This window comes from Gossypium arboreum, chromosome 11, assembly GCF_025698485.1.
Source record: "Gossypium arboreum isolate Shixiya-1 chromosome 11, ASM2569848v2, whole genome shotgun sequence".
NCBI lineage: Eukaryota > Viridiplantae > Streptophyta > Magnoliopsida > Malvales > Malvaceae > Gossypium > Gossypium arboreum.
Genome location: NC_069080.1, coordinates 80,687,032 through 80,698,356, shown reverse-complemented (window position 1 = coordinate 80,698,356; position 11,325 = coordinate 80,687,032). Strand labels below are relative to the sequence as shown.

General features: G+C 36.5%; 1 long non-coding RNA gene across 1 annotated transcript; it reads right to left on the bottom strand.

The window, feature by feature from the left end:
• Positions 1-1,603: 1,603 nt before the first annotated feature.
• Positions 1,604-3,187, bottom strand: LOC128284109 (uncharacterized). The gene is made up of 3 exons (XR_008274422.1): positions 3,113-3,187; positions 2,955-2,998; positions 1,604-1,657 (listed from the first exon to the last, which is right to left on the bottom strand). It is a non-coding gene; the product is annotated as an uncharacterized LOC128284109 (long non-coding RNA).
• Between the last annotated feature and the right edge of the window lie 8,138 nt (positions 3,188-11,325).

Sequence of the window (11,325 nt, the reverse complement as noted above, 5' to 3'; positions counted from 1 at the left end):
TTTCATATGGATGAAACGAAACGACCATATGAGCTGTATTTTAAGAGATATCCAAGATTTCGTGAGACAGGGCCAGAACAGTTTCTGGATTCCCTGTTCCGACTTTGAAAATTCATTATAAATTAAACAGAGATAATTATGAGTCATACCACATATGTATAAATTCCTATTTGAGTCTAGTTTCTATAGAAACAAACGGCATCGGTATTTAATCCCTACACAGGGAGTTATTCCAGTTGTAACGCACGAAGGTCAGTGTAGTCGACCCTTGTAACATGGGAGACTTTAACTAATAAACTGTACTAATTGGCTTGACCAAAAATTCTAGAAAAAAATCTGTAGATGGACATATGAGTCTAGTTTCAGGGAAAAATTACGAAACTGATTTTTGAGTTGTAAAACTCAAGTTATGATTTTTGAAGCGACTAGTACATAGATTGGCAGCTTGTCTGGAAAATTCTCAATAAGTGGTTTGAAGTCTGTTAACACCTCGTGTTCGACTTCGGCAACAGTCTCGGGTTCGGGGTGTTACACTTTCCTTACTAACTCGGCCAGTGCCTCAGTACCAAGCTCCGAGTTACCGCTACCCGAAGTTGGTAGACTTTGCTTACCCTCAGAATTCATATCAATACTCTACATTACCAGTACACATATCAATTAACTACAAAGATCTCAAAAATTTTACTATTTATTCACATTTCTTATGCAGAGATGGTATTTTAAAGTTTCTATTTTCACAGAATCATAGCCTAGCTACAGTCTTGGTATTCTAGAGTTTTTAGGGTTGCCCTAGTTATAATGTCATGATATGGTCTCAGTTCTATCTACGGTAATATCTTAATACGATGTAATATGAGGAACAAAAATACTTGCAGACTTGGTGCGGAGATTGGTGTGCCACTTCTTGGTTACCAAATTTGAAACCCGAAAAATTTAAACCATTTTAACATGTATACTCTGTAAAACATTTTTGAAATGAACTTTCCAAAACCTATTTCCAAAAATACCCTTCTTAGGCCTAAATTTTTGAAAAATTTTTGGACCGAATCCACAGCCGAGTTGTTGCAACTTAGCTCTGATACCACTAAATGTAACACCCCAAACTCGGCCCAGACGTTATGGCTGAATCTGACGTGCCACATTGGAGTTGAAAACCCACGTTCCGTTTTTAGTGTTTTAAAACCATATATTTTGTTATACATACGAAGTGTATGGAAGCTGGGCACCAGGTAGGTATCCGAGATAGAGGAGGTGAGCCATGAAGGCTGCTTAAGTACCAAGCTCTTTAGTTGGATCCAATCCTAGACATGCCCACAACCATAGCCACACTTTGTCATATCGAGTTTAAATTTGTTTAAGTGGACGTCTTTGATAAATCGATTAATCGTGGTGTTGAGATATTTTGAAAACAAGTATCGTTTTAAAAACACGTCCTAAGTCTAGCCCATTTGAATAATTATCAACCGGTTTAAAGTTATTAAAATTAAAATAATCCGAAAAGAAATAAAAGGAAAGTTAAAATGGCCTTATTACAACCCAAAAATAAATAATATTTAAAGGAAATTTAAAGAAAACCAACGCTTATTTAAAAGCCCAAAGACAACCACCGTGGCCACTCTGAATCCCCTACGGCCCAAGTCCCCATATCAAGGCTCACCTGCAAGGTTAAGGAAAGGGGGTGAGTTTGGAAACTCAGTGTGCAACAAGCCCCTTTCAGAGCCCAAAACAATGACAGCCTGTTGGGTCTAAGCCCAAATCCAATCTCAAACATGTACTGGGCCATAGCCCTTTTCATATTTCATATTTCATATTTCATAACACTGGGCCGAAGCCTTTTCAAATTTCATATTACTGGGCCGAAGCCTTTACTATAAACGGTATGGCCCATAGGCCCATTTCAATATCACATGTAATGTCAAATGAAAGAATGCAACCCATTTGGGGAGACTACTCAACCCACCATCCGCTACTCTCCACCCGTACCAACCAACACACCATGTGGGGATTAACTCGACCCACCCCGCCATAAGTCTCCACTGGCAGCATAGCTGCTTTATCATATAACTGGAGGCCTAGCCTCTTTTAACAACTGGGGCAAAGCCCTTTTAATAACTGGGGCAAAGCCCTTTTAATAACTGGTGCATAAGCCCTTTAATAACTATGGCATAAGCCCTTTTAATAACTGGGGCATAAGCCCTTTTAATAACTGGGGCATAAGCCCTTTTAATAATTGGGGCATAAGCCCTTTTTGCACTTCCTCCATCCATATAAAAACCCAACCCAATGCATTTATGAACATCTCGTGTGCATATCATACATATCATGTGCATATCATACATGTCATGTGCATATCATACATATCATGTGCATATCATACATATCATGTTTATCAAAATCCCATGCATTAAGTTCATATATAAACCCTAGGGGTATAATGGTCATTTTTACCTAGGGGCAAAACGGTCATTTTCATATTATAAGGGTAATCTTGTAATTTTACCAAAAATTAGGGTTTCCATGTTCATTAACGGTTACAAACAATTCATGGGTGCAAACAGTGATTCTGGCCCATTTTTTAGCGAAATCGAGTTATTGGGCCTAAAACCCCTAATGGGCCCTACTTAGCCGATTTTGTTATCTAAGCCCATTTAGCCTATATCCATAATAGTATTAATAGTCTTAACAGGCAATTTAATAGATTTTCATTTTCTACCAATTTTTCCCAAATGGGCTCGAAAGCCTATTGGGCCCTATTTCAGCCCCTCGAGGCCCAACTTACCGTGAACGCCAAAAACACGTCCTTACCGTTTCCATTGTTCCCGATCATCATCTCATCGATTCTCACTAACTAGTGAGCGTTCGCTTGCTCACAAGTCCTCGAAATGCTAGAATTTCGGTATTTCGACTTTTCGGCATTTATCACTTTAAGCTATGAAAAAGGGTTCGTTACACACCTGATTTGCGATATTCCTTGACGAGATCTCCTATGCGATTTCTCCTATAATCAACCACTTATAGATTAGACCATGTTATTATTAAACCAAATCGAAAACTACCTATTATCATCACTTACACATTCGGCCACCATCCACAATGGCCCTTGGGTTCATACCTTTGCCGAAGTTGATGACTAGATTTAGTCACTCCGATGATCCAAGCTTTTCACACACTCCTCGATCGGTAGCCTTTAATCCTCACTAGCACCAACAAACCAAATAACACCAAAAACCCTTTTAGCCTTAGTCGACAAAGGGGGTTTTAGCTTTTCTTAAACCACAAGATACAAATGGAAAGAAGGTTGAATACTTACCAAGAGATCTACTCGTTGAAGAACGTTCCAAATACCTTCCTACCCCATATCCGTTGTGAATCCAACTTAAACGTGCGTGAAAATAGATCTAAATATTAATTCCGAATCACTAAAATATGAAGCTTTCACTTTTCAAAGAAATATTAATCTAAGCTATTACGAGGTTAGTACACACATTACGGGTTGAAGTTGAAACGTTTCCATAATCAATCACCTACGATAACCACCACCATCACTCAAACTCAACTATTCCAATATCGGTATATGTAAATCCTAAGCACATCAACAGACGGAACATAAAGGCATATTCGTCATTTTACCATACGAGGGTATTACGGTCACTTTACCCTACAGGGCTTTACGATCTTTTACCTAATAGAGGTATTTTAGTCATTTCATCCTACAAGGGTGTTTTGGTAAATCTACAACTAAGGGTATTTCAGTAATTTTGTAAACCAATGGTATTTCTATAATTTTTAGAAAGTCAAGGGTATTTCTGTAACTTTGTAAATCAGGGGTATTTTGGTAATTTTACAAATTGAGGGTATTTCGGTAATTTCACAAACCAAGGGTATTTTGGTAATTTTACAAACTAGGGGTATTTTGGTAATTTTACAAACTAAGGGTATTTTAGTAATTTTGTAAATCGAGGGTAAAACAGTAATTCTGTAAATCAAGGGTAAAATAGTAATTCTATAAATCAAGGGTAAAATGGTAATTCTGTAAATCGAGGGTAAAATGGTAATTCTGTAAGTCGAGGGTAAAATGATAATTATGTAAATCAGGGGTAAAACGGTAATTATGTAAATCGGGGGTAAAACGGTAATTCTGTAAATCGGAGGTACTTTGGTAATTTTACAAGTCGAAGGTATTTCAATAATTTTACAAATCGAGGTATTTCAAGATTTTTACAAACTAAGGGTATTTGGTAATTTTAGTAAACTAAAGTATTCTAAACATGGATAACAATACTAATGGCTCTAAAGCCCATTCTCACCAAATTAGCCCACACGCTTGTGTGGCCCTTTTAGCCCAAATCTAGCCACAAATATTAGATTCACCTAGCCTAGCCCAATATTTACTACACAATCAAACAACTTATCCAATTGGGCTCAGAGGCCCATTAGGCCTAAATGACCCCTTTCGACCCATCGTGGTTCAAGTAGCCATCCTACAGCCTAGAGTAGTAAGAAATACACACCGATAGGAGACGGAGTTAATCCACACTCCGAGCACTCTTAGCCGACGCCCAACCCAAACGAGCACGCCATACAGCGAAAGGGACCAGCCAAGAAAGGTATATTTACTCTCCTCATGGTTCCCTCTATTTAAAGCCAGCTTCTCAACCACTCTTATATTAGCTTCTTGATGTGGGATCCCTCCAACATTAGAGTTTAAATTCAACACCAACTCTTGCCGCCCCCTGTTAGCAAAATAAATACTCTTTGCTTGCCATGGGATTCAAACCTATGCCTCCCCTTAAATGCTCCACACGCTACTTGCCACTAAGCCACAATGTTTTTTTGTGTCATATTTTATCCCCAATTAATTATAAGGTCTAAAGGCCAAAGTCCAGGTTCCCTTTAAAAACCCAAAATAAATTGCAAGAGCCAAGGCTTGAACCCAGGCTCCCATACAACCTTAATGACGCCACAACCACTAGACTACAAGCTTCTTTGTGTCATTTATTTAACACAATAAATTAAAAACCCTCGTCCAAGCATCCAGGTTTTTTTTTCACTTAATACCAAAATTTTTGCTAAAGCCCAAGTTTGAACCCAAGATTTCTCTAACACTTCTCAGGGCCATTAACCACCAAAGCGGACATTTAATTGTGTCATTTCATTGCACAATTAAATACCTATATAAAACCTCCTTACAAACCCACACTCAAGGCCCAATACTTCTAGGCCCAAATTCGGGGTGTTACATTTTGCCCCACGTTCCGGCTGATAACTTGTGTTAGAAGACCCATTTATGGCTCGACAGAGAGCATCTATGTAAAGGAAAGGGAAAGAAATGATTTTGACCATATGTTAGCACATAGTGTGTGAGATTCCCGCGTATCTGATATTACTTTAAGTGGTTCAACGGGCATGCAAAGGGAAGGATCGATAAGTGTTACAATTGGCAATGTCATGAAAGTATGGAAAGGTATGAGTTGCTGATGATTAAAGTGTGTATAGCCATGTTCATGAAAAATACGAATGCTTATATGCTATATTTATGGAAGTTATTTTATCATGTGGTGATTTATACTAAATTATTTGTTTATTCACTAACTTGTGAATATGGTTAATGCTATATTTATGTCTTTTGTGTTGTGCAAATGAAATCGTAAGTGTTCAATATGAATTAAGATAGGTATGCATGAAACTCATTGAAATGGTGATATATGAAAAATATGATATGTTATGAGATGGATGATAAATCCAATTGACTTGTGCTCAAGTATAATGGTTATCCATGTCAAATTCATATGAATCATGTTTAAATGAACTAACATATGTTGTTGATGTGCTTAGGCCTATGCCAAGCTTGTGGTTATGATTGAAGTTTATGATTATGCTTGTTCTATGCATATGTAACGGTAAGAAAAGGGAACAAAATGGTAAGCATGTAATTGGGATGTATTTTGATATATTTATATGTGAACAAATTGCATATGCTATGGATGAATATATCTAGATCAGGGATAAATACACTAAGTCAAAATTGATAATGTCATTTAGGCTTATGATAAGCATTGAGTACGGAATGGAAAGTAACTAAATTGGAAGGTGTATAATTTTATAGAAAGGTTGATGGTTATACCTTACATCCCATAAAATCCTTTCATGTTATGAATTATAAATATATGTGAGTTGATGATCATATAGAATTATGAATTTTGGCATTGGCATAAGTTTATTTCTTTTATAATTACTTTATTATCGAAAAGGAATTTTTATGCTTAAAGTTTATACGAGCTTACGAACATATATTGCTCGCATAGTTATTTTCCTTTACTTTACAAATTATCAAAAGTTCAATTAGGTTTGGAAGCTAGTCAGAGATTCATCACACTATCCATCAATTTTATTGGTAGATTTTAATGCTTTGGTCGTGGTTATAATGGCATGTGTAGGTGGACTATGTCCAATGTTTAGTTGATGAGTTTGATATGTATATGTCATTTTGGTTGATGATTATGGCATGAAATGCTTCTTTGGATTTAACATACTTAAGGTACTAATGATAGCTTGTTGGTTGTGGTTAATATGGTTAAATTGGTGTATGTTTTGAAATAACCAAAATTGGTATGGTTGTTATGTATCAATTATGTTATGTTTTGGTATGAAAACAAGTTAAGTGATAATTGGTTAAATATGCACATGTATAGATGTTTTGGTTAATGATATAGTCATTTAAATTGGTTTGTAATTATAGTCTCTTTTGAGGATGGAATAGTTTTTATGTTAATATATGTATGTGGCCTTATGATGGTTGATATTATAGTCTTTATGGAGCTTAATTGATGGAAGTTGAAATGGTATTCAAAATGTGTGTGATGGAATGTTCTTTGATATGGTTGAATGTGGTCATTATGGTTTAGGTAATGTAGTTGACATATTAGGCTAATGATGCTAATTTTTAAATGGTGAATTTGGTATGTCAAGTGTGATTTTGATATGTGAACCTATTGGTATGTTTTGGCATGAACTTAGTTATAAGTTGGTTGAGTTTTGGCTAAACTATGCAAATGTGAGCATATGTATGATTGTTGTGATTTGAGGTGCCCATTGGGCATATTGGTTGTGTGAAAATATACCTTATTGATTTAGCTTGTTGATGCTTTATTTGATGCATTTTGAATGCTTGATTACATGTGGAAAATTGGTGGTAGGTGTGTGCATGATTAATGAGAAAAATGGCTTGGAAATGGCCTATTTTTTGTCCACATGACCAGAGACACGGGAGTGTGTCTAAGTCATGTGTTACACACGGTTAGGCGACACGGCTGTGTGTCCCCTATAGCATACTAAGGGTTACAAGTCAGAGAGTTACACAGCCTAGCACACTACCTGGCACAAGAGGGTGTGAGGCTATTTTGAAGGGTACACGGCCTGGCATAGGGGCGTGTGGCTTGGCCGTGTAACCCAAGTTAGAGAGTTACACGGGCACAGACACGGGCTAGGACATGGCGTGTGTTCCTACTCCAAATGCACACACATCCTTAGACACTGGCATGTGCCTCAGCCATGTGAGTCATATAGCCTAGCCACAGGGCCGTGTGACCTTTGCAGTTTGAAAATTTTCATCTTTTTTCTTAAAAGTTCGTTATGTTTTCAATTTAGTTCCGATTTGTTTCTAATGTGTTTTTAGGGCCTTGAGGGCTTGTATAGGGGACAATATGCATGTGTTTGAATGGAATATGATGTATTTTATAAATGATTGTAATTAAATGTTTTAAGTTAAAAGTTTTCAGTAATGCTTTGTAACCCTATTTTGGTGAGGATATGGGTAAGTGGTGTTACATTTAATGATATCAGAGCTACAATTTAGTCAGTTCTAGGACTGAACGTAGAATGTATGAAGTGTAACATCCCGAATTAGGGCGTAGTCAAAATAGTGGTTTCCAGACCACAAATTTAAAGTAGAAATAATTATTTTATGATTATTAGGAGGTATATGATATGATTGCATACTTGTGTGAAAATTTCATGAAGAAATTTCATTGATAAAGTGTCTAATTTGGCATTTAGGATTAAATTGAAAAAGTTGCAAAATGTGAGTTCTAGAAGCCTTAAGCATGAAATTGTCATGGATTATTAATTAGAGGTCCTTAAATAACAATTTGCTCAATTTCTATTTTTATGCACAAAAATGCGCATGAATAGAAAAAAAATTGAAAGAAAGGTCTTAAGGGCATTTTTTTCATTTGGTTAATAAAAGAATAAAAAAGGGAAAAATAAGTCAAAATTGTGTCCATCTTCTCCCACCTTGGCTAAAAATCTCAAGGGTTTCGTAGCTAGGGTTTTTTCAACTTCCAAGCTCAATAGTAAGTGCATCCTAACCCCATTTTTAATACTTTTTACATTTTTGAAACCCTCGTAACCCGATTTACCTATTTCTAGCCATACTTTTGAGTAGGGCTCATGTTTGAAATTTGACCCATTTATGACATGCATGTGTTTTGATGTTTAATGGAGGAATATGAATGTTTGATGTGTTCTAAACATCTTTTACCAAGTGATTTCAAGTCAAAATGGCTAAAAAGGACTTATTTGTAAAGTTTGTAAAATGGGTAGTAAGATGTATGATTTAATGAGAAATGAGGGCTTCTATGATTATGTTATAAGTTCGGCTAGTCTTGGGTAGCAAATGAAATGAACACATTTCATTTTACGAGCATAAGGGCAAATTTGTAATTATGTGAAAGTTTAGGGGCAAAATTGTGATTTTGCCAAAGTGTGATTTATGGACTATTTTGAACAATGTGATAATTAAATAAACAAAATTTACTATTATAGATCAAGAAAAATGGAGTCCGGACCTAAACTGAGGAAAGAACAAGGTTGTGGATTAAATCGAATAGTAGCCATATTTTGAGTATCGAGGTAAGATCGTGTGTAAATAATGCAACATTATATTATTATGTTTTTAATGCTTTAATATTGCATGAATTGTGTAATTGTCTCTGTGGATTTAATAAATGAAGACTCGATGACAATTCGATAAGTTTGATACCTCAAAATCCCGATTGAACCTTAGGAATAGTTAGGATACAAATGTCATGACATTAGGGTTATGTGTGATCCCATTCAAGACCATGTCTGGAACATGGCATTGGCATTGGCATGTGATCCCATGTAAGACCATATTTGGGATATGACATTGGCATGACATGTGATCCCATGTAAGACCATATCTGGGATATGGCATTGGCATTGGCATTGATATGAGACATTGTGTAAGACCATAGGTAGGCTATCGACTTCGATTTGTGATCCCATGTAAGACCATATTTGGGATATGGCATTGACATCTTACTATGTTTATGAGAATTCCCAAGTATCCATTAGTAATTCCAAGTGGTTCAACAAGTAATCCAAAGATTATGTCAAAGAGATGACAAGGTATAATCATGTTGAAAGGGTACAAGTACGTACACAAAGCTCATAAATATTGAGATTATGAATCGATGAGACCTTCGTAAGATGTGTGTAACACCCCTTACCCATACCCGAGACCGGGGACAAGTATGAGGAATTACTAGACATATACGCGAGCATAAACGGAAAATACGGGTTATAAAATTTTGTTTCAACTCAAAACAACTCCACTAATATTGTAGTGTCCCAATTTTAGGCCTACGAGGCCCTAAACAAGCATTGAGAAAGGTTCGCGACCAAAATAAAGATTTGAGGAAAACGTACAGTTTAGTACCTCACACGCCCGTATTAAGATCATATACATGCCCGTGTGCATTGGGACACGCCCTTGTGGTCACCTTGTGTCCAAAACTTGAGCATTCTGTTAGATTCACATGGCCAAGACACACACCCGTGTGTTTAGCCGTGTTTGACACTGACTTAAAATTTTAGGTGCAGAGGACACACGGTCATACCAAACGTCCAAGGGCGATTCGTGTGTCACACACGGCCTGGACACAAGCCCGTGTGTCTACCCATGTGGACCTTATTAGGCTACTTTTCAAGCCTTTGGTCACCCTCAATTTCCTACTCTCATCTATAGCTTCTACTGACATCTAACATGCCTTAGCACTCAAGTTCTATCATAATTGTCAATTGCATGTAAACCTCATATCATTAGTTTTGCACATGCTAGTTTACCCTTTTTGTATTAAGGATTATAGTCTCATTAATCACAATATCAGATTTGGCTCATCTTTTAACTCAATGCCAACTATGATCCTTTCAATTTCAAATGAATTGGTCACATTTATTGTATCCATTCATAATACACCATGTAATCATTTCAACAAGTAAAAATTGAATGATTAGTAGGATTGCAACCAACACCAATACAGGCCATATATCAAGGCCATACATAAAATGAATAGACATAACATTTAAGCCTTTACATTGCTAGCCAAATGACACATATGAAAAAATGACCCAAAAATACCTATACATGGCATTGAACAAAATAAAGTATCTATGTACCAAAGCAGGACTAGTTGATAGTGTGTTGATTCTCCAACCGTCTTCCAACCTTTATGAGTCCTCGAGCTCTGAAAGATAGGGAAAAGAGAGGGTTAAGCATTTTCATGCTTAGTAAGCTCGAATAACTAGAAAGTAAACTTACCAAGTAATTAGCATACATCCATAATAGATAAGGAAACCAACAAGTATGAAATAGTTTCCTATCACATGTACTCAACCAATAAGTTAGTCACATAACAAAGCACCACGTAATTTATCTTAGAAGAGCTCATCATTCAACATTTCATTTTGTACATGTATTTCATGTTAATCCCGTTGAGTTTCTAGGAAATCTCGATAGAATATCCATTAACCGTCAATTCATAAAGATGATCATTTCAGGTGTGCATTCCCATAAACCTCACATCATATGGCAAGATTACCAATCCAGGCTAAATCCCCCATATCGTAAACTCATAAGGTGATATCGGGATTACCAGTCCAGGCTAAATCCCTTATTGCGACAAACACCTTTAATGAGCTCGGATCTGAATTACCAGTCCAGGCTAAATTCAGACCTTGATTAGATTACCCGTCCGGGCTAAATCGATAATGCAGATGTATTCTTCGGGAGGCTCAATCATCCAAAGGAACACCCGTCCGGGCTAGATCCTTTTCATAATTGAGATCAGCGGATTACCCATCTAGGCTAAATCCTTTCTACAACACATGCAGGATCTCATTACACATGTAAAACATGGTTTATCCATCGAATTCCCTTTTTAACCTCAACCGAGACAAATTTTTCAGCACATCATTATTAGGAATGCATTTCATGAAATCTTATGCTATCAATAAAAGCAATCA